The 23,589-nt window shown below is 44.8% G+C and overlaps 1 pseudogene; it reads left to right on the top strand.

Moving 5' to 3' along the window:
• The first annotated feature begins 22,059 nt into the window (after positions 1 to 22,059).
• Positions 22,060 to 22,177, top strand: LOC126261008 (5S ribosomal RNA; annotated as a pseudogene).
• The last annotated feature ends 1,412 nt before the right edge of the window (positions 22,178 to 23,589 follow it).

Raw genomic sequence — 23,589 nt, forward strand, 5'->3', positions numbered from 1 at the left:
ACTCACAGCTTTACTTCTGCCACTACCTCGTCTCCTACCTTCCAAACTTTACAGAAGCTCTCCTGCGAACCTTGCAGAACTAGCACTCCTGAAAGAAAGGATATTGTGGAGACATGGCTTAGCCACAGCCTGGGGGATGTTTCCAGAATGAGATTTTCACTCTGCAGCGGAGTGTGCGCTGATATGAAACTTCCTGGCAGATTAAAACTGTGTGCCCGACCGAGACTCGAACTCGGGACCTTTGCCTTTCGCGGGCAAGTGCTCTGCCAACTGAGCTACCGAAGCACGACTCACGCCCGGTACTCACAGCTTTACTTCTGCCAGTACCTCGTCTCCTACCTTCCAAACTTTACAGAAGCTCTCCTGCGAACCTTGCAGAACTAGCACTCCTGAAAGAAAGGATATTGTGGAGACATGGCTTAGCCACAGCCTGGGGGATGTTTCCAGAATGAGATTTTCACTCTGCAGCGGAGTGTGCGCTGATATGAAACTTCCTGGCAGATTAAAACTGTGTGCCCGACCGAGACTCGAACTCGGGACCTTTGCCTTTCGCGGGCAAGTGCTCTGCCAACTGAGCTACCGAAGCACGACTCACGCCCGGTACTCACAGCTTTAAGTTTGGAAGGTAGGAGACGAGGTACTGGCAGAAGTAAAGCTGTGAGTACCGGGCGTGAGTCGTGCTTCGGTAGCTCAGTTGGCAGAGCACTTGCCCGCGAAAGGCAAAGGTCCCGAGTTCGAGTCTCGGTCGGGCACACAGTTTTAATCTGCCAGGAAGTTTCATATCAGCGCACACTCCGCTGCAGAGTGAAAATCTCATTCTACAGTGTAAACTGTCGTGCAATAACACTGATTCTCCTGTCGAGGTATTTTCGACTCGACCAATTTCCGGAACTAACAGACTTAACTCCCTCCTACACATTTCTGTACAATGAACCAGAAAATGTACATGTAGTATGTAACGGGTTAGTCTAGACTCACGTCACTGGAAGGAGAAATGTAGTCGTCGAGATATTTGCGAGCAACGTAGCCGGTGCCTTACCGCTGCGCTATCTCTCTCGCCACAATGAACAAAGACGATAGATAAGATTACACAAAAGTGACTGTGCCTCTTAGCCTTTCTAATGTGTGCATCGTCAGCCTAACTTAATAAACGCTATTATAAGAATGAGTTAAATGTTATCAGCTTAACTGTAAAGTGTATGAAGGATATCTTTTTATAGCATTAAAAAAAAAAAAACATTTTCTAGTTGAGGGAACTCACACACAAAGGCATGCGAACTTTTTGTTATTTAAGTTAAACGTAGATGTACAATAGAGTTTCCATTTCTTGAATGTTGCACATCTAATATCTACTCGATTTCCTCTATTCTACATCTGGTAAGTTCTGCAGTCTCTGCTCATCTGTCTTCCGGCAAAACTTTGAAATTTTAGATTTCTGTAGCAAAGCGTGGCAGATACATATGTCTTATTAGTGCACCGGTGTTTCTACTTGTCTCTCCGAGTCCTTTTTTAACGTGGCACAGGGAAACGAAATGAAGTTTACGGTTGAAAAAGAAGGAAATTGCGTTTATTTCTACCTATATTTATTTTGAACCGCTTTTCGGCTTCCTGGACCGCCGTTAGGAAACAACTGAGTAATGTCAACTAAGCAACATTAGATACAAAGATATTACCAACTCTCACAGAATGTTTGGTCATGACATTATGTGAGAAATGACAAATCCAGCCGATCACTCTTGTTATGAATCAAACTTCTTAAATTAGATTTCACACGATGGATACTTACAATGATACACGCTATTTCTGAAGCGGTTCCAAGCATTCCTGATCTAAGCGAATCTTGGGTCACGGTACACTGTTTTTCTGAAAAGTGGGCGCTCATTAACAACAGACATTTGTTTTTTCCCCCGGGTCTGCCCATCAGCAGAATTTTTTACTGTCTTGTAGGACTTCAAGCGAATAGGTTCTTTAACTGGTTAAGTAGCTGCTAATTAATTCAAACATTATTTTATCCATGGAAGGTTTACGAGTGTCGCCCTTCTTCAATGGGGTTTATGTAATGACAACTCGTAACTCAATTTCAGGCTCCATCGCTTTTTGACACTAAGGATATATAATCTCGCTTGTAATCTTTGAGCAACAGCAATAATTATTGCGAAGATTGCTATGGCTATTAAGTCAAAGGAAAATACGAACTTACGACTTCCAAACGGAGCATACACTGGTAAGGCAGTGCGACGCTGAAAACAACCTTGATGCTGACCGCTGCTTTAATATTATCGCCTCCTGTCGTAATAATGACAAAGTCATATTAAACAGTTATTAAACTCAGGAAAGTTCATCTGCATTAGTGGTTCACTGAAGAAGGGCAAAATGTGCGATACGGAACAATACGAAACGAAACTGTTGTTTCGTTAAAAATGAGTCAGTCCCGTTTGCGGCTTAATAATTTCGCTTATGAAAAAGTATTGCTGTGATTTCAGATGTATCATGTAAAATCATGTAAAATAAACTACTGAAGTATAAAAAATTTGATGAAAATCGGAAAGAATGTCACAACTGGTATAAATAAATCCTTTTCACAAGTAATTCAAAATACACTCCTAGAAATGGAAAAAAGAACACATTGACACCGGTGTGTCAGACCCACCATACTTGCTCCGGACACTGCGAGAGGGCTGTACAAGCAATGATCACACGCACGGCACAGCGGACACACCAGGAACCGCGGTGTTGGCCGTCGAATGGCGCTAGCTGCGCAGCATTTGTGCACCGCCGCCGTCAGTGTCAGCCAGTTTGCCGTGGCATACGGAGCTCCATCGCAGTCTTTAACACTGGTAGCATGCCGCGACAGCGTGGACGTGAACCGTATGTGCAGTTGACGGACTTTGAGCGAGGGCGTATAGTGGGCATGCGGGAGGCCGGGTGGACGTACCGCCGAATTGCTCAACACGTGGGGCGTGAGGTCTCCACAGTACATCGATGTTGTCGCCAGTGGTCGGCGGAAGGTGCACGTGCCCGTCGACCTGGGACCGGACCGCAGCGACGCACGGATGCACGCCAAGACCGTAGGATCCTACGCAGTGCCGTAGGGGACCGCACCGCCACTTCCCAGCAAGTTAGGGACACTGTTGCTCCTGGGGTATCGGCGAGGACCATTCGCAACCGTCTCCATGAAGCTGGGCTACGGTCCCGCACACCGTTAGGCCGTCTTCCGCTCACGCCCCAACATCGTGCAGCCCGCCTCCAGTGGTGTCGCGACAGGCGTGAATGGAGGGACGAATGGAGACGTGTCGTCTTCAGCGATGAGAGTCGCTTCTGCCTTGGTGCCAATGATGGTCGTATGCGTGTTTGGCGCCGTGCAGGTGAGCGCAACAATCAGGACTGCATACGACCGAGGCACACAGGGCCAACACCCGGCATCATGGTGTGGGGAGCGATCTCCTACACTGGCCGTACACCACTGGTGATCGTCGAGGGGACACTGAATAGTGCACGGCACATCCAAACCGTCATCGAACCCATCGTTCTACCATTCGTAGACCGGCAAGGGAACTTGCTGTTCCAACAGGACAATGCACGTCCGCATGTATCCCGTGCCACCCAACGTGCTCTAGAAGGTGTAAGTCAACTACCCTGGCCAGCAAGATCTCCGGATCTGTCCCCCATTGAGCATGTTTGGGACTGGATGAAGCGTCGTCTCACGCGGTCTGCACGTCCAGCACGAACGCTGGTCCAACTGAGGCGCCAGGTGGAAATGGCATGGCAAGCCGTTCCACAGGACTACATCCAGCATCTCTACGATCGTCTCCATGGGAGAATAGCAGCCTGCATTGCTGCGAAAGGTGGATATACACTGTACTAGTGCCGACATTGTGCATGCTCTGTTGCCTGTGTCTATGTGCCTGTGGTTCTGTCAGTGTGATCATGTGATGTATCTGACCCCAGGAATGTGTCAATAAAGTTTCCCCTTCCTGGGACAATGAATTCACGGTGTTCTTATTTCAATTTCCAGGAGTGTACGTTGTTGCAAATTACATCTGGCCCGAGAAGTGATTTCACGCTTTCATGACCTTGTAATGCAAACAGAAAAGATCAGCTGGCAGAGGATGAAAGAAACTCTATCCACCGCATATGCAACCTTAACGAGCCGGCCGCGGTGGCCGAACGGTTCTAGGCGCTTCAGTCCGGAACCGCGCTTCTGCTGCTGTCGCAGGTTCGAGTCCTGCCTCGAGCATGGATGTGTGTCATGTCCTTAGGTTAGTTAGGTTTAAGTAGTCCTAAAGTTCTAGGGGACTGATGACCTCAGATGTTAAGTCCCATAGTGCTCAGAGCCATTTGAACCATTTGAGCAACCTTAACGCGAGTTCATTAAGTGTTTGGTGAGGAGAGGTCCGTCAGTGAGCTCCTCAGGGTCGCCTGTTTCCTTAGCTGGGGCAGCTTGAGGGGTCACATGTGCTCACATAACCCCTACACACTGGAAGAGCTACAGTTACGTTAGCGATGGCAATAACCATCATTTTCTGGGAAGGGCAGTTCTCCTGTTCGTTAACTAGACTGAACTCACTGATTTTGTACAAAAATAAATAAATCCCGGGACGTATTATTTAGGTCACACTGGATTATTAATTACGACTTTTTATTTTTTTAAAGTCCAGTGTGCTGTATTAAATAAAAAATCTGATGTATTTCCATGAAGTAGCGCAGTTAGAGTCTTCTTGTAATCCCTAACCAAAAAGCCAACGTACTCAGAATTTTGGACTAACTGGAAATGTTAAAAGTTAAAGAACATTTGTGGTGGACACATTTATACATCTTTTAACAGTCACAAGCATCATACTGCAAATTATTCACAATTTTAAATTCAAATAAGAGTTTCTTGTCGTATATCTTGAAAAAATCTGAACAGCACGTTCACTCGAAATTATGGGATTCGAGATATCTCCAACCACTTCTGCATCAAATGCCACTCGTAGGGTCTGGGGATGGCCTTTGGGTGCCGGGGCCGGGAGCGGTTGTGTCATAGGGGAGCTGTGTCAGAATATTAAAAAAAAAATTTAAAAATACAATAAGGCAATCACCGACTGTGCATACAAATGTCGTTTTTCCCAAAACTTTTGAAAAAAATTAGAAAATCGGAATTTGAAGGTGACTGCGGAATTATTCTACTACCGCCAACGTCCATTTCGCGTACGAAACCACTAAATTAAGCTAAAGCAAGGCTCGTACGGAGCGATATAGACAGTCGTATTTCCGTAGCGCTGCGAGTGGAACAGGAAAGAAAATGACTAGTAGTGTTACAAGGCACCCTCCGCCATGCACCACACGGTGAGTTGCGGAGTATGTAGATGTAGGTGTAGATATACAGGGTGATCAAAAAGTCAGTATAAATTTGAAAACTTAATAAACCACGGAATAATGTACATAGAGAGGTAAAAATTGACACACATGCTTGGAATGATATGGGGTTTTGTTAGAACAAAAAAAACAGTTTACAAAATGTCCGACAGATGGCTCTGGACAGCAAAACTGCTACCGTGACGGGTGAGAGGTACGCCCCGAAATGTTACAGAATCGCATCATCGTCCGCAGCTCGTGCTCGTGCGGTAGCGTTCTCGCTTCCCACGCCTGGGTTCCTGGATTCGATTCCCGGCGGGATCAGGGATTTTCTCTGCCTCGTGATGACTGGGTGTGTGTGGTGTCCTTAGGTTAGTTAGGTTTAAGTAGTTCTAAGCTCTAGGGAACTGATGACCATAGATGTTAAGTCCCATAGTGCTCAGAGGCAATCGCATCATCCCCAGCCTGGCTGATAAACACCTGCTGGAACGTACGATGTTTGTGCAGGATGGCGCTCCACCCCATATTGCTAGACGCGTGAAACAGCTCTTGCGCGCGTCGTTTGGTGATGATCGTGTGCTCAGCCGCCACTTTCGTCATGCTTGGCCTCCCAGGTCCGCAGACCTCACTCCGTGCGATTATTGGCTTTGGGGTTACCTGAAGTCGCAAGTGTATCGTGATCGACCGACATCTCTAGGGATGCTGAAAGACAACGTCCGACGCCAATGCCTCACCATAACTCCAGACATGCTTTACAGTGTTGTTCACAACGTTATTCCTCGACTACAGCTATTGTTGAGGAATGATGGTGGACATTTTGAGCATTTCCTGTAAAGAACGTCATCTTTGCTTTGTCTTACATTGTTACGCTAATTATTGCTATTCTGATCAGATGAAGCGCCATCTGTCGGACATTTTTTGAACTTTTGTGTTTTTTTTTGGTCCTAATAAAACCCCATGTCATTCCAAGCATGTGTGTCACTTTGTACCTCTCTTTCTACATTATTCCGTGATTTATTCGGTTTTCAAATTTATACTGACTTTTTGATCACCCGGTACATCCACCAGTTTATATCCTTGAAAGTTTCCACAGTGTCGAAGGCCGACTGGTGGTCCTTGGAAAGCGGAAGCCGGCGGCCGGCGGGCCGTTGACACGGCGGAGTGCTGAGCGCGGCCTGCACGAGCCGGCGCCCACGTCTCCGCATTCCTGCGGCACGCGCGAGGCGGCGGCAACGTCACCAGCCGCGTCTCAGGTGCTGACAACCGTCACACGGCCGCGCACCGTCCGAAGCGACATCTACATGGACACTCTGCAAATCTCATTTAAATGCCTCGCAGAGGGTTCACCGAACCACCTTCACAATTCTCTGTTGTTCCAGTCTCGTATAGCGCGCGGAAAGAACGAACACCTATATCTTTCCGAAAGGAGCTCTCATTTCCCTTATTTTATCGTGTTGATCGTTCCTCTCTATGTAGGTCGGTGTCAACAAAAATTTTCGCATTCGGAGGAGAAAGTTGGTGATTGGAATTTCGTGAGAAGATTCCGTCGCAACGAAAAACGCCTTTCTTTTAACGATTTCCAGCCCAAATCCTGTATCATTTCTGTGACACTCTCTCCCACATTTCGCGATAATACAAAACGTGCTGCCTTTCTTTGAACTTTTTCGATATACTCCGTCAGTCCTACCTGGCAAGGATCCCACACCGCGCAGCAGTATTCTAAAAGGAGGCGGACAAGCGTAGTGTAGGCAGTCTTCTTAGTAGGTGTGTTACATTTTCTAAGTGTCCTGCCAATAAAACGTAGTCTTTGGTTAGCCTCCCCCCACAACGTTCCTTCCAATTTTAGTTGTTCGTAATTGTAATTCCTAGGTATTTAGTTGAATTTACGGCTTTTAGATTAGACTGATTTATCGTGTAACCGAAGTTTATCGAGTTCCTTTTAGCACTCATGTGGATGACCTCACACTTTTCGTTATTTAGGGTCAACTCCCACTTTTCGCACCATTCAGATATCTTTTCTAAATAGTTTTGCAGTTTATTTTTGTCTTTTGATGACTTTATTAGTCGATAAACGACAGCGTCATCTGCAAACAACAGAAGACGGCTGCCGGCCGGTGTGGCGGTGCGGTTCTAGGCGCTACAGTCCGGAACCGCGGGACTGCTATGGTCGCAGGCTCGAATCCTGCCTCGGGCATCGGTGTGTGTGATGTCCTTCGGTTAGTTAGGTTTAAGTAGTTCTAAGTTCTAGGGGACTTGTGACCTAAGATGTTGAGTCCCATAGTGCTCAGAGCCATTTGAACCATTTGAAGAAGACGGCTGCTCAGATCGTTTATATTGGTAAGGAACAACAAAGGGCCTATAACACTACCTTGGGGAACGCCAGAAATCACTTCTGTTTTAGTCGATGACTTTCCGTCAATTACTACGAACCGTGACCCCTCTGACAGGAAATCGCAAATCCAGTCACATAACTTAGACGATATTCCATAAGCACGCAATTTCACTACGAGCCGCTTGTGTGGTACAGTGTCAAAAGCCTTCCGTAAATCCAGAAATACTGAATCGATCTGAAATCCCTTGTCAATAGCACTCAGCACTTCATGTGAATAAAGAGCTAGTTGTGTTTCACAGCAATGATGTTTTCTAAACCCATGTTGACTGTGTGTCAATAGCCCGTCTTTATCCGGTGAGGTGCGGAACCATAAAAACCATTTGAAAATGGAAGGATTCAGACTGATGCCTGTGAGTGAATTATCTGACGACGACGTGGAGCAGCGAGTTATAGTCTGCAGTACTTAGCTGGCACAATTCCCAAATACCGTCTCTCGCTCACGACTGCAAATATCTGTTGAATGTGCGATATATCGTAGTTCACAAAAGGGGAATGTGCTTTTCTAGTCAAAGGAAAATACCCAGCACGTGCTTGGGTAAGAAAGGAACCCAACTTATTTTATGATATGGTCTAGAGTGTCTTCATGATACCTCTTCGGAACATATCTTATTTAGAGATGTTGTAAACATGGTCATAACCACTGCTGAAGATAAAGGAAAAACACATGCTGTTACAGCAGAATGGACATCGAGCACATTTTGCTACTGAGGTGCGTGAGTTGCTTGATGAACAGTTTCGAGGCGGCTGGATTGGCCACGGTTAAGCAACATTTCCAGCCCACCACAGAGCTCGAGCCATTCCACGCCAGGCAGCTTGTCATGGGGAATACGCTCGGCTTGTGTGACTCGACGTCGATGCAAAACATGAATAACCGCGCAAACGTGTTGAGGAAGTCTTCCGCTGCGCGTAACATCTGAGATGGTCCGCAAGGTTCAAAACAGGAGACGGAGATGCACAGATCTCTCCGTAAGGCGTGAAGGTGCAAATACAGATCCGCTGTTTGGATCTGGGAGTACGGGGACTAACTGACAAAATGTAGTTTGCGCTTTGTTTTTGGTGGAGTGTACGGTCTGTCAATCACATCGTGGTGGATTGTCTTTATCAGGATCGGAAACTGACACAGCTGGACACTGAATTTGATGTGCAAGAGCATCTGATTGTTCTTCATTTTCAGGTTCCTCTCTGCTTTTAAAATCTCTAATGACACAGTCCTCATCATCGACTTCACCGCTTTTAGAATTAAGGCCTTCAGAATCTGAAATGAAGAGCATACGATGTATTTCGGTAGTATCCTCTCCTTTTGTAAGGTCTACATCTACATACATACTCTGCAGTCCACCATACGGTGCGTGGCGGTGGGTACCTCGGACCACAACTAGCATCTTCTCTCCCTGTTCCACTCCCAAACAGAACGAGGGAAAAATGACTGCCTATATGCCTCTGTACGAGCCCTAATCTCTCTTATCTTATCTTTGTGGTCTTTCCGCGAAATATAAGTTGGCGGCAGTAAAATTGTACTGCAGTCAGCCTCAAATGCTGGTTCTCTAAATTTCCTCAGTAGCGATTCACGAAAAGAGCGCCTCCTTTCCTCTAGAGACTCCCACCCGAGTTCCTGAAGCATTTCCGTAACACTCGCGTGATGATCAAACCTACCAGTAATAATCTAGCAGCCCGCCTCTGAATTGCTTCTATGTCCTCCCTCAATCCGACCTGATAGGGTTCCCATACGCTCGAACAGTATTCAAGAATAGATCGTATTAGTGTGTTATAAGCGGTCTCCTTCACAAATGAACCACATCTTCCCAAAATTCTACCAATGAACCAAAGACGACAATCCGCCTTCCCCAGAACTGCCATTACATGCTTGTCCCACTTCATATCGCTCTGCAATGTTACGCCCAAATAGTTAATCGACATGACTGCGTCAAGCGCTACACTACTAAAGGAGTATTCAAACATTACGGGATTCTTTTTCCTATTCATCTGCATTAATTTACATTTATCTATATTTAGAGTTAGCTGCCACTCTTTACACTAATCACAAATCCTGTCCAAGTCATCTTGTATCCTCCTACAGTCACTCAACGACGACACCTTCCCGCACATCACAGCATTATCAGCAAAGAGCCGCACATTGCTTTCCATCCTATCCAAAAGATCATTTATGTAGATAGAAAACAACAGCGGACCTACCACACTTCCTTGGGGCGCTCCAGATGATACCCTCACCTCCAATGAACACTCACCATCGAGGACAACGTACTGGGTTCTATGAAGTCTGTTTTCGAGATATTTTTTTCACGTATAAAAAGTCAGTTTAGTGATAATTTTCAATTATCCACTGCAATTTTTGAAAACAATAGGTACTTTAAGCTTCATAAGTAACATTGTTATAATTTCTTTGTTGAAAATCAGTATAAATATACTATACTTGACATCATACTTACAGATACAAAGAATGTTAGTCCCGAAATTTCTTAGACAGATTATGCTAACTGGGCTGCACATGCACCACGAAGGTTAAATAACATAAAAAGGAAACACTGTTGACTCTTTGAAGGTAACAAACACTGTTGACTCTTCGAAGGTAACACACGTACTGACTTGTTAAGGCATGAAACTACTGGAAAGCGCAGAACTGCAGTGCTACAGTGCATCTGTCGGCCATTACTACAGTTTTTTGGAAGCGCTGGGGTAGAGGTGTGCCACCAAAACCATCGAACGTTTCCTCTCAGAGCTGACTGTGTCGAGGATTAGGCGGCAGCATCGGCAGTTTCCGTCCAGTTGCTCCCTCAGATCAGTATCACAAGAAAGAATGGAGGGATAATTTAACCGATACGTACAATTGCAACCGAATGGGTAGACTGTTTTCCAACGACCGAATGAATCGGCTGTTACCATCGCGAAGGTTTCACATACGGCAGTACTTCATTACGAGCGTTTTAGAGGAGCTGTTGATGATTTTCACTTCTTCAGTATTTTCCCTTTCGATGTCATTGTGGCCTTTCAGCTCAAATCGCCTCGGATGAATATCCCTAGAAATTTGAGGGTTGTGATTAACATCAATGACTGGTAAGTGATAGAAAAAAATGGTTCAAATGGCTCTGAGCACTATGGGACTCAACATCTATGGTCATCAGTTCCCTAGAACTTAGAACTACTTAAACCTAACTAACCTAAGGGCAGCACGCAACACCCTGTCATCACGAGGCAGAGAAAATCCCCGACCCCGGGGAATCGAACCCGGGAACCCGGGCGCGGGAAGTGAGAACGCTACCGCACGACCACGAGCTGCTGACGATAGGTGATAGAATAAACAAACAATATGGAACCTTTCCGGCCAGTTCACGTGCATTGCGCCACGTTTATTTATGTTGCATATGAACTGCTAGACTTCGTAACAAAGTTGATCGCCTATAGTTTTCCTGAATTTCTTAGTTTTATTACCCGCCTTACCTGAATGCCTGTGAGTCGTCTGCGAACTATCTCAGGGATCGTCTGATGTTATCTACCAGGCCTTTTATACGTACAGTGAATAGTAACGATACTATCACACTTTCTAACGGTAGACCGGACATTATTTTCGCTTGTGAGGGTTTCTGCTGATAAAGAACGACGTCCTTATTCCTGTTTGATAAAAGTTTACATTCCAATCTCGCGCTTGTTCTGGTACTCCGCAAGCACGTATTTTGTTACTGGGTACTACATCGGAACTGCACCGTACTCTTTGAGCGGATGAAGAAACACACTGGAGCGTCACGTCTGCAGCCTTCAGGGTGTCGAGAACAAAAAAAGAGAAGTGAGTTTTACGCGACTGGTGTTCGCCAAATCTGTTTGTCGGTTTCCTGCCGTAGTTCACAGCACGGCCTTTTTTTCTTAGTTTCCCGATGAGGAGTGCGGCTATTGTTAGCGCTGCAATCGCATGGCTTGCCCATTAACTCAAGGTGAGATTTCCAGACGCGCTTTTAATGATGCTGTGTGTGTTGCAAGAGGACCATTTGCAAATAAAGTGCCGCTACTTGTTTTTAACAGTTCTATTGTTTGCGAACCGGAGGCAGATAATCGCGCGTCTCCACCGTGGGAAGCAGCTCTGTGTCCTGTGACACGGCGAAGGCTATCAGAGAGCTTTGTGGGTCAGTAGTACTACGTCTGACAGCGCAGTTATGTGCGGGAGCCTATCAGCGCCGAGAACTCCCAACAGTCGCAATTTGGTACCTGCGTCTCATTCTACTGCGGGCAATTAAATGCTAAGGGCGTTATCCGAAGATCACGAGACTCTCTCTTTAATTAACACTTTAATTTTTGTTGTGCAAAGCTTTTACTGACAGCGATTTTCTTGACATAGCCCAGCCTATTAACTCTGGTTCTCGTTATCAGAAGAGGTTGCAGAAAACAGATTATACTCGATTTTTCAGCAACAGACTGACACGAAGTTCCTGTATCAGCCAGTTTACAAAGAAATGCGCCGTATAAAGAAAACTGACAGAACCATTCAGCGCACAAAGTATTCGCCGTCGCTAACAGTAGTCGTGATATTGACCTTTTATTTGGCGGAGGTCAGAATTAAATCACCAAAGCGACATTAATTTAGGATGTCCAGGTGTCTTTGCAAAACTTCTGTGGTAGATCTTCTCTGGCGTCCTGTCCACACCACTAACTCCTCCGAAGAAACGCCAGGAATTAATTTAAATGCCACGAGAACTTTGAAAGTAATCAATATCGATATGTATGTAATTCTGCATGATTCCTTGGCATATATCGAGTAAAACAGTCTTTTTTTTTCACCTACTATACATATAATATGCTTCAGATGCAATCTCTTTGAGGAATTTCAAACTATCCTGATCAAGATTTTTTTCTCTGTGGACGCTGTGAAACAGGTAGATACTGTGAGTCGCTTTGGATTCAATTCGCTGTAAATTCAGATTTAGTGACTGTATTGCGGGCCAACAAAACTCACGTTGATAACTCTCTTAAAACAACGAAAATATTTGATCCCAGTTGGTTGCAGTAATCAGTTTCGGTGGTCAGCTATCACGATGAATCGGTGAAAATCGGAATAAGTTCCTTGGTGTGTGGTTAACCTCGCCTGACCTTTCCGAAAACTGGTCCATGAGACGATGCTCCAAACAAATGTATCGAAAGAGGTAACGTAGTGATTTAAGCCACGAGATCCGCATTGTGGAAGAGCGGAGTTCAAATCCTCGCTTGGCAACCTAGGTCTTTAGATTTATCTATGTTTGCCTAAATCGCGGGGGAACCTTCCCATTCCAGCCTCGTCAGATCCGAACTTTGGCTTGATCTCTGTTAAGATCATCATAGACGTCGCCTTAATTATTTTCCTGCTTTCTGAGTAATGGAGGAAATGGGAATCCGGCAGTGTGATGTAAGAGAGTTCGGCGCCTACGACGATTTAGCCAGTCAGGCGGAATAATAGTGTGACAGTTGCCCCATGGTTTAAAGCTTCTCGCCTCATACTGTATAAGCCAGCTTCAGACTATACAGTTCATGCGTGCGTGTTGCTGCTACATATTCGAAATTGAATATCGTAAAGGCTCCAAATAAATTCTATGAGAAAACTAAATTAAAGTGGAGTGGCGAAAGAGGAGTTCTTCATCACAATCCTAAAAGGAATTTTGCAGTGCGGTTACCAGGAAACAAAAACGAAGCAAGACACGTAAAGAGTGTATTGGTTGCTTTGCAGCTGTGCTTTACAAAAGAAATTTAGATTTGATTACAGAGTGCACTGAGAAAGAAATAGCTCAGGGATTTAAATACAAAAAAAAAAAACAAGCATGATAAAAATTACCGTAATGCAGCACTTACAGACAATAATGCATCGAAAACACTGATTATACTGAAATCCAAGCTGATCTACTGTGTTGGAGTGATGAATGTAGCAGGTGTCTTTACAGAAAAGCTTTTTGACGCAAACATTGGAATAGGAATATTTCGGGCAATCTTGCCTGAAGCGGTTTCAGTTTCTTAGTAAGTTGTCTCCGATTTTATGACCAAGACACTCGAGTGCAGAGAAGACTGAGTGACAAAATGGTTCAAATGGCTCTCAGCACTATGGGACTTAACATCTGAGGTCATCAGTCCCCTAGAACTACTTAAACCTAATTAACACATCCATGCTTGAGGCAGGATTCGAACCTGCGACCGTAGCGGTCGCGCGCTTCCAGACTGTAGCACCTAGAACCGCTCGGCCACTCTGGCCGACTATCTGTTAAGTGTAAGTTACACTATATATATATATATATATATATATATATATATATATATATATATATATGCATTCCATAGCTGTCCAAATTTATATATATATATATATATATATATATATATATATATATATATAGGGTGATTCAAAAAGAATACCTCAACTTTAGGAATTTAAAACTCTGCAACGACAAAAGGCAGAGCTAAGCACTATCTGTCGGCGAATTAAGGGAGCTATAAAGTTTCATTTAGTTGTACATTTGTTCGCTTGAGGCGCTGTTGACTAGGCGTCAGCGTCAGTTGAAGCTAAGATGGCGACCGCTCAACAGAAAGCTTTTTGTGTTATTGAGTACGGCAGAAGTGAATCGACGACAGTTGTTCAGCGTGCATTTCGAACGAAGTATGGTGTTAAACCTCCTGGTAGGTGGTGTATTAAACGTTGGTGTAAACCTGAACGTCAACTACCCGAGGCGATGGATCGGCCGCCAGGCATCCCGTGACAGAGCACTTCATCACTGGCCTCCAAGGAGCCCTGATCTTACCCCCTGCGATTTTTTCTTATGGGGGTATGTTAAGGATATGGTGTTTCGGCCACCTCTCCCAGCCACCATTGATGATTTGAAACGAGAAATAACAGCAGCTATCGAAACTGTTACGCCTGATATGCTACAGAGAGTGTGGAACGAGTTGGAGTATCGGGTTGATATTGCTCGAGTGTCTGGAGGGGGCCATATTCAACATCTCTGAACTTGTTTTTGAGTGAAAAAAAAACCTTTTTAAATACTCTTTGTAATGATGTATAACAGAAGGTTATATTATGTTTTTTCATTAATACACATTTTTAAAGTTGTGGTATTCTTTTTGAATCACTCTGTATATTGTCATGTTGGTGTTTGAGACGACGAGAGAAGGGAGAGCGTGAGACCCGTTGCTGGCACATAGCCTACCACCCTGCAAGAGCATCCCCATCCGACGGAAGACGTGCGATTCTGCGGGGCGCTCAGCTGCGCCCGTACGAGCCCCAATTTTCACGGAGCCCATGCGATGGGCAGACCACCATCATTAGTGTCGCATGGCCGCATGATCTCCCGAGACGCTGCGGAGAGATTTGGAATTCAATTCAGAACAGCACAAAGATTAGTGATCAAAGACTTCACGCCACCACCCTTCCTGTCGGCTCTACCTTAAAGACAAAAGGAACTTTGTGAACAGTGCGCGGCATACCCGACGGTCACCCATCCGAGTGCTGGCCACGCCCAACGTTGCTTAAGCTCGGTCATCTCACGGGACTCTGGTATCCACCTCGGCACAGTCGGTGACCTATCCCACGGTGAAAAGTTACGACTGCGAATTTGCTCTCGAGAACATTCAACTGCGAATTTGCTTTCGACTTTGGGTGAGGTCGAGGTCGTCCGCTACCGCACTTGGATTAGCAGAGCAGATTTCCAGGCAGCAGGAAGGCCAGCTGGACCTGTTAGAAACGCCGTCCAGCCGCTGTGAGATGTGCGGGCCTAATTAGCTGCGAGAGCACGTGCCGGCCTGACAGCCTCCAATCACGGCCGCTTCCGGCTGCCCCGGCCAGTTTTCACCTCTGCAGCTCTGAAGACACGCCGCGGCACAACACACGCCGACCTCGTTGCCTGCTTACGGGCGCCTCTTCACGTTGCCGACACCATCCGCTTATGCGCTATTCGCATTCAGTACGAAATTACACTGCTCGCCATTACAACTGCAGCAGCACGGAGGCTGCATGCGAAAGACACGACAAAGGGCACGAACTAACTGTACTTCGTGCTTGGGAAAGATAATGATTAGCATTTCACTACAGCCGGCGAACTAGGGAGGAGTGTCGCCATTTACATTCTGCAGACAAGGAAGGATTAAGCGGCGGGATCCTGATTCAGGAATCGCATTTGAATGTTGTTTGTTTGTGAGGAGACCGCGTTATGAAAAAGCGATGTTTAGCAACAGGTTTCGGAATTCAGCTGCGGCAGGGTCGGGAGCCACAGAGACCCTGCATCGCGGTAACGAGCCCTCTTCTGGCATGGAATCCGTCGGTTTTCACGCAGTTTCCCTAAATCCTTCCATTCATCTCATCTCCTCTCAATACAAATTGCGACACTCATCATCATAATTCCTGTCCTCCTTGGTAAAGCCAATTCCACTCGTGAAACATCTGAAGTTGCTCTTGATTTCAAATGAATCCATTATCTTCAGTAAATTTTCTCTCCTTTTCGTTGTGCTTTACAGTTGTTTCTGGCCCTTTTAAAGACTTTACCTTTCTCGTCATACATCAATCTAGCGCTTCCCCTTCAGCATCGGCATTTGCTTGCCCTTAAGAAGCCCCTTTAACACTCGCGACTTTCTTGTCTCAATCGACTATTCGTCGCAAGTGAGTTTGTTGCAACGCTGCCGGTGTTTTATTCCTGTACTGAAGAGTCGCCTGGCGTAAGTAGCCGTTGTCGTTTACACGTCAGCGCCACAACTGCCAGTGTTGTGAAAACTGGCTGCTGTGCTGTTTGGCAAATGAACGCTTTAAGTCAGATTATGAACTAGCTCCCTGCCTAGGAAAAACTCTAAATATAGTAACAGAATGTAGAAACGAACAATGATAAAAAAATATTACTTATGACTAAAGCGAAACAGCCGGCCGGAGTGGCCGAGCGGTTCTAGGCACTACAGTCTGGAACCACGCGACCGCTACCGGCGCAGGTTCGAATCCTCACACGGACATGGATGTGTGTGATGTCCTTAGGTTAGTTAGGTTTAAGTAGTTCTAAGTTCTAGGGGACTGATGACGTCAGAAGTTAAGTCCCATAGTGCTCAGAGCCATTTGAACCATTTTTGAACTAAAGCAAAACCCCTACTGGATGTTCTTGACAAAGGTCATAAGGCTAATTCTCCACACTTTTGACAGCTGAAAGAATAGGAAATGTTTGGAAGAACTATTTCAATACAACTACATATACTTGCTGGCGAAAAATATGTCCTTACAAAAACATGAAACAATATATACAAGGCAGGAAATCACCTTTTTCATTTTATCCTTTGTATACTGCTATTGTAAGTGACGTCCGTATAACATCAAAAATTATTTTTCTCCTTAAGTAAATATGATTTCTCCATTGTTGAAATAATTTACTACAAAAAAGTTTTATCTATTTATGTCCGCAGCTCGTCGTCGTGCGGTGGCGTTCTCGCTTCCCACGCCCGGGTTCCCGGGTTCGATTCCCGGCGGGGTCAGGGATTTTCTCTGCCTCGTGATGACTGGGTGTTGTGTGATGTCCTTAGGTTAGTTAGGTTTAATTAGTTCTAAGTTCTAGGGGACTGATGACTATAGATGTTAAGTCCCATAGTGCTCAGAGCCATTTTTTTTATCTATTTATGTTCTTGTTTACGCATAGCCTAGACTTTTTCTTTGCGCAGGTAGGTATTGTGCAATGCAAATATCTTTTTGCTTTTAGATATTTCTCCTATCTTGTGGGAGAATAGTAGTAGGAAACATACCAAGCCCACGTGCAACTTCACAATGTGCCACAAAGAAAATAACAACATAATGACGAAAGACACAAAAAATCCACTACTGTAACAGGAGTAAGGCCAACAACAATGGTTTAACTTCCTATATAAGCAGACGAAACGTAATCGCAATTTGTAGCATACTCGAGATTTCACAACTCTACGCTCCAAAAATGGTTCAAATGGCTCTGAGCACTATGGGTCTTCACATCGGAGGTCATCAGTCCCCTAGAACTTAGAACTACTTAAACCTAACTAACCTAAGGACATCACACATATCCATGCCCGAGGCAGGATTCACACCTGCGACCGTAGCGGTCGCGCGGTTCCAGACTGTAGCGCCTAGAACCGCTCGGCCAATCCGTCCGGCAAACTCCACGCTCCGCACAGTTATTTTATCCCTGAAGCCACGGATCCACTAGTGGCGTGCGTGGCGGCTGGTTTAGCAAGCACGTGGTGGGCAACCAGGAGTAGTCGACTCTGACCAGAGAGTCGCTCGTGTAAAACGGACTTCGGTGTGTCATTCTGAGGTAACATTCGCGCAAAATACGAGTTGATTGCCGGCACGGTGGCTGACGGGAGGGACTTGGGAGCGACTGTAAAGACATTTCCCATTCACCATCAGCCACCGCGCTGAGGATCAATTGAGTGAGCGCCTACTGTAGTGCGTTCATTTACCAACGGCAAACCGAAAAAGGAACGATACCCTTGAGAAATTTTTCAGACTTCATAAATGGAAACGTTGTTCGTAGAAAGTAAAATTGAAGGAGTTCCGCGACTGAGGAAAGCGAGAATTTATTGCACAAGATTGGTGGCAAAAGTAAGAAAGTACCACCCACAGTCTAACGTTAAAAAATACTACCAACTGCCTGATTTTCTAAAAGCAAGTAACAAATTTACCAACACTAATGAATTTCTTCGCTTGAAATAATGGCCACAGTTTAAGATGAAAACCTTTCAAGCTTTACCGAAGCTCTTGTGTGTACCACACCTGAGCAAGCAAAACGGTTCAGGTGAACGTGTGTAGGCACACCCGATAGAATGGTTCCATTCGTTATGAATAGCATTCTACTTGTCCTTTATATGTGATTATGCTCTGACTATGTTAAAGAGCTGCATGAGACCAGCCTTAGGGTCCTCTGAATGAATCAGTAATGTTGTAGTGAAATATTAACCCTAATACATTTTGTGCCTTCTGTTGGTGTTTTAATTCTACTGATTTCAGAACATTTCTTGGCTTTCACGGACTGGAAACACGAACGTTAAACCCTTCATACAAGCTACACTTTAATAATGACGTATAGCTGTAAAATATTACGTTCACTACGTCCGAATCGACCAAGTTATACAATGCCATTAGTAGCTGCGTGAAAGTGTAGAAATTTCATTTTATAACCATCATAAATATCTCGTCTGTGAGTCGGATACTCATCAAAAGACAAGATATTAACTGCGTCTTTCTGTGAGCTTAAGTGCCATAAAGGCATTCTGGAGATGACTTGAATAACGCGCAACACATATGCTTCAGCTGTTGCATATGCGATACATGTATAGACAAGCAGGCTATTTATTATACGGTCTCTCGGGTTTTCTCGATGTGATTGATTAACGGTGTGCTTTCGTATGTTCGTCTTCTTCAGGTTCTGCGTACAGCGCGTACGTACTCGCTGTCTTCGTGTACTCCGACCAGACTATGAGGTATTGTTGGTATCGCGACCTCCTGCGCTCGCTACGCCCTTTGATGCTCATTTGTTGATCATTTGTTTTTCGGAATACGTAGTGGTAATCCGTGAAATGCACATGTTGGAAAACCTAACAATCCGGGACGGATGTTCCAGTTACTCAAGCATAGCTTGGGATCGGGACTTCCATTTAATTCGTCGGCCTGGAAAAGCTGGGACAATGTGCGTTTTACGAAATAATAGTACTAGTTAAGAACGACAAATGAGTAGCAAATGAACATGAAAGGGTGTGGCGGTAGCCGGGAGTCGAACTCTTCTATAAATAGCGGCGCAACACCGACAATAGTTTGGTCTGACAGCAGCCCAGGCGGTGAGCACGCGTAACAACAGAACTCACAGCACCTGAAGAAGGCGACCGGTTTGGTCGTCAAAATATTGTGCGCAAAAACGACATCAACAACATGGCTGTAAATACACACACACACACACATCCTTAAATGAATAATACTATTCATCCTCCCAAGGTTTTTGGGGTGTTTGCTTTCGTTGCTAATCAAAAACTGGTACTGGAAACCCTCTTCCAACTCTGCCCAAAAGTGGCTTCTATGCAAAGTACCGGCAGCTGGTCTGGAAGGCCTCTCGATTTATAGTGAGAGGTTACTCGACAGACCGCTCAACCGGGAGAATGTAAAAAAAAATGGTTATGACCCGTATTTACATCATTTAGGTTGTTATGGTTTGCATATTTCATAACATAATGAATCGCAGTAGCATACTATTAGCACACTGGACTCGCATTCGGGAGGACGACGGTTCAATCCCGTCTCCGGCCATCCTGATTTAGGTTTTCCGTGATTTCCCTAAATCGTTTCAGGCAAATGCCGGGATGGTTCCTTTGAAAGGGCACGGCCGATTTCCTTCCCAATCCTTCCCTAACCCGAGCCTGCGCTCCGTCTCTAATGACCTCGTTGTCGACGGGACGTTAAACACTAACCACCACCACCACCACCACCACCACCACCAGTAGCATACTAACCTAGATACATAGACGAGTTCATTTATCTCTAAGGACGGAAAAATGTTATCACCAGTAGCCGTAGCCGCAAGTTATTTTGACGTACGCATAAAAACGTTGAGCTGACTTCCAAGTGCATTGTATGAACAATTGTAACGGCTTTCCCAAGCACTAATCAGAACAGTGCCAGTTCAGGGGGAAACAAGAACACAGTGTCTAATAAATTTTTCATATAGTTAATTCTTTAACTATAATGTAAGTGTGACGTAATTTCTGTCATATGTACCTTCTGTTATTTTATTAATTTGGTCTTATAATTAAACTCCAAATAATTAATTCAAACTAATTAAAAAGAATACTGTAATTACGATGCAGTAAAAAGCTAGTCCCTGTCAGGGAAGTTTGCTATTGTATACAGTCAAAGAATGTTTGAAGAAAGGAGTTATGTCGCTTGGCTCGTAAGCGCGGAGTCGGGCGACAAGTGGTCAAGTGCAGACGCGGTGCGCGGAATTGTAACGCATAAACTGTAAGAGTTTTTAACATATGGGCAGGTGTATTCTGTGGCCCCCTGTTGCAAATGGGCCCAGTAAATCGTCATCAAGAGTAGTTAATATTCAAGCAGACAACTGTGGGCTCAAAATTCTTATATGGATAAGAAAAGAGCCTGTTGCCATTCATTGTCGACGAATGATGACTTACACCGATCCCGGCAGCAACTCATCAAAGTAAGATCGAACCAATTTCATCTGTAGACTGTACAAGACTAGCCAGCGTAGTAGTTTTTTCTTAATTGGATAACAGAGTGTTTCGTGCAGCAACTGTTACAGTGGAAATGAACTTAAGCTCAATCATTTACCTAACAGGGTGTTATCCTATCACCATTAACTACTCTCAGAATACCACCAGTGAAAGAATAGTAAAATATTGAAAATAATGAGCTTATTCAGTTTCGGTAACTAAGATAAAAAAGTGCAATTTATAAAACTGAGTACTAAGCAAAACTGTCATTTAACAGCAGTAAGCTTTATTTCTTGGAAAAACAACTCGTTAAATAGCAATAACTACTAGTATAAGAGTAAAGCAAATATTACCTCGGACTAATACCAAAAAAATGGCTCTGAGCACTATGGGACTCAACATCTGTGGTCATAAGTCCCCTAGAACTTAGAACTACTTAAACCTAACTAACCTAAGGACATCACACACATCCATGCCCGAGGCAGGATTCGAACCTGCGACCGTAGCAGTCGCGCGGACTAATACATCTCATGTTTGTGTGCATCGCAAACTGTGCTCACATGCAAATTAAATTAACAGTGTAGTGTAAAATTACTTTACCTCCACGAAAAGAACATTACTAACTTTTCACAAATAACTTACTTTAATAGAAAACAAGTATTTATGAACTGAATTTCTAAAATCAGTAACAGTTTGGATTACAATGACTAATGCAAAGCTATTCATTAAACGAACTGTTTCGCCAACAATTAACTTTTACTTGCACATGTTCCGTACAGATTATTTTACTGGTTTTCTGATTAAGTCATCGTATTAACTGCGTGTTTTTACAACCGAGCTCGGGTCAGTGCTTTTGCTTCCTTTCTCGCAAGGTTACAATTCAGTGATTAGTTGGTAATTACAGGTTATAAACAATTCATAATTATACCGTAATTTTTGCTGGCTTAGTGATGTGGCGACCGTTCTTAAGAAATTTGCAATCTAAAATTATAACGGATGCAGTCTATTTACTCCGGGTTTCACTAATGTCATTTTTACGTTTTTTGTCAAAATTTCTTTCTGTCTTAACCTGCAAAAATAATCGCGCGATAACGATTCGGTTGTAACTGCATCTGCTATTATTCGGGTATTTATTATTCTTCTGAGTAGAACGTGGCAACGGCTATGCCGCAGTGGATACACCGGTTCCCGTGAGATCACCGAAGTTAAGCGCTGTCGGGCGTGGTCGGCACTTGTATGGGTGACCATCCGGGCCGCCTTGCGCTGTTGCCATTTTTCGGGGTGCACTGAGCCTCGCGATGCCAATCGAGGAGCTACTCGACCGAATAGTAGCGGCTTCGGTCAAGAATACCATCATAACGACCGGGAGAGCGGTGTGCTGACCCCACGCCCCTCCTATCCGCATCCTCCACTGAGGATGACACGGCGGTCGGATGGTCCTGGTAGGCCACTCGTGGCCTGAAGACGGAGTGCTTTGAAAAGACGCCTTTCCCAAACAACAGGGAATACTAGTTGCATGTGTCACTTACAAAATTCTTAATTAACTGGAAGCGAAGGTCCGTTACATGGGGAAACACTGGGATACCTATAATTAGTTTCCATAGCATAAAGTTGGCACAGGAAACTGACAACGTTGCTAAGGAAGGTCAGTAATACGTATTCAGCACGCGGGCAGAACAGCACCAAATAATAGGCGTCGTCTTGGCTACGTTTTGCCAGGCACTTCCCAGAACCCCTGTGGCGAACAGCTGCAAGCGATGAGGCGAGCACATCTGGTGCGGCGGCGTCGCATCGCCCAGAGCCCAGACCTGCGGGCCTCGCCTGCCCTTCCCGCGCGCACAACTCTAGCTGCCAAGCAAACACCTGTCGCTAAGGCCGGCATTACACTATCAAATTTCTTTCTCCAATATCTGTGTCAAAGAAATTTGATGGTGTAATAGTGAACTTTGTCAAATGTCGTCAAATATTTGTTCAAATCTAGGGACTCGCTGTAGATTTGATCAAAGAAGTCGCTTGTCTTCTGTTCACTGCTATGTGACATGTTACCGCTTGGAGCGCTAGCATGGCTTCAGCGTTCTGTCATTTGTAGTGTTTTTATAAACATTGCCGGTAAATACAATTGGTTTGTGCCGACAACTACAAAATTAATAGAGATGTATGAAGCTGATGAGGCGCTTTACAACGTGAGGCACCGTGAATACAAAATTAGATTAAGAAGATTGGAGACATGACCTGACCTGACCTAACCTAACCTAACCCTCTCCTGTTCAAAAATGGCTCTGAGCACTACGGGACTCAACTGCTGAGGTCATTAGTCCCCTAGAACTTAGAACTAGTTAAACCTAACTAACCTAAGGACATCACAAACATCCATGCCCGAGGCAGGATTCGAACCTGCGACCGTAGCGGTCTTGCGGTTCCAGACTGCAGCGCCTTTAACCGCACGGCCACTTCGGCCGGCTAACCCTCTCCTGTAGCAAGGAATCGGAGTGTTACAGTGAGCCTGTCTTCTGCAGATATAGCAGTTCTTAAGTGAGTATTGTGCTTTGTGATATGAGGATACACTTCACCGAGCACATCAGAAACGTATGCTCATCCATTCTTAGGTAATTGATGTACGACTTGACGTCCTCCACTATAAGCTCACGTAATAAGTTTTGTTGAATGCTTTTATGTTGTCGTCG

The sequence above is a fragment of the Schistocerca nitens genome, chromosome 5 (genome assembly GCF_023898315.1).
Source record: "Schistocerca nitens isolate TAMUIC-IGC-003100 chromosome 5, iqSchNite1.1, whole genome shotgun sequence".
Classification (NCBI taxonomy): Eukaryota; Metazoa; Arthropoda; class Insecta; order Orthoptera; family Acrididae; genus Schistocerca; species Schistocerca nitens.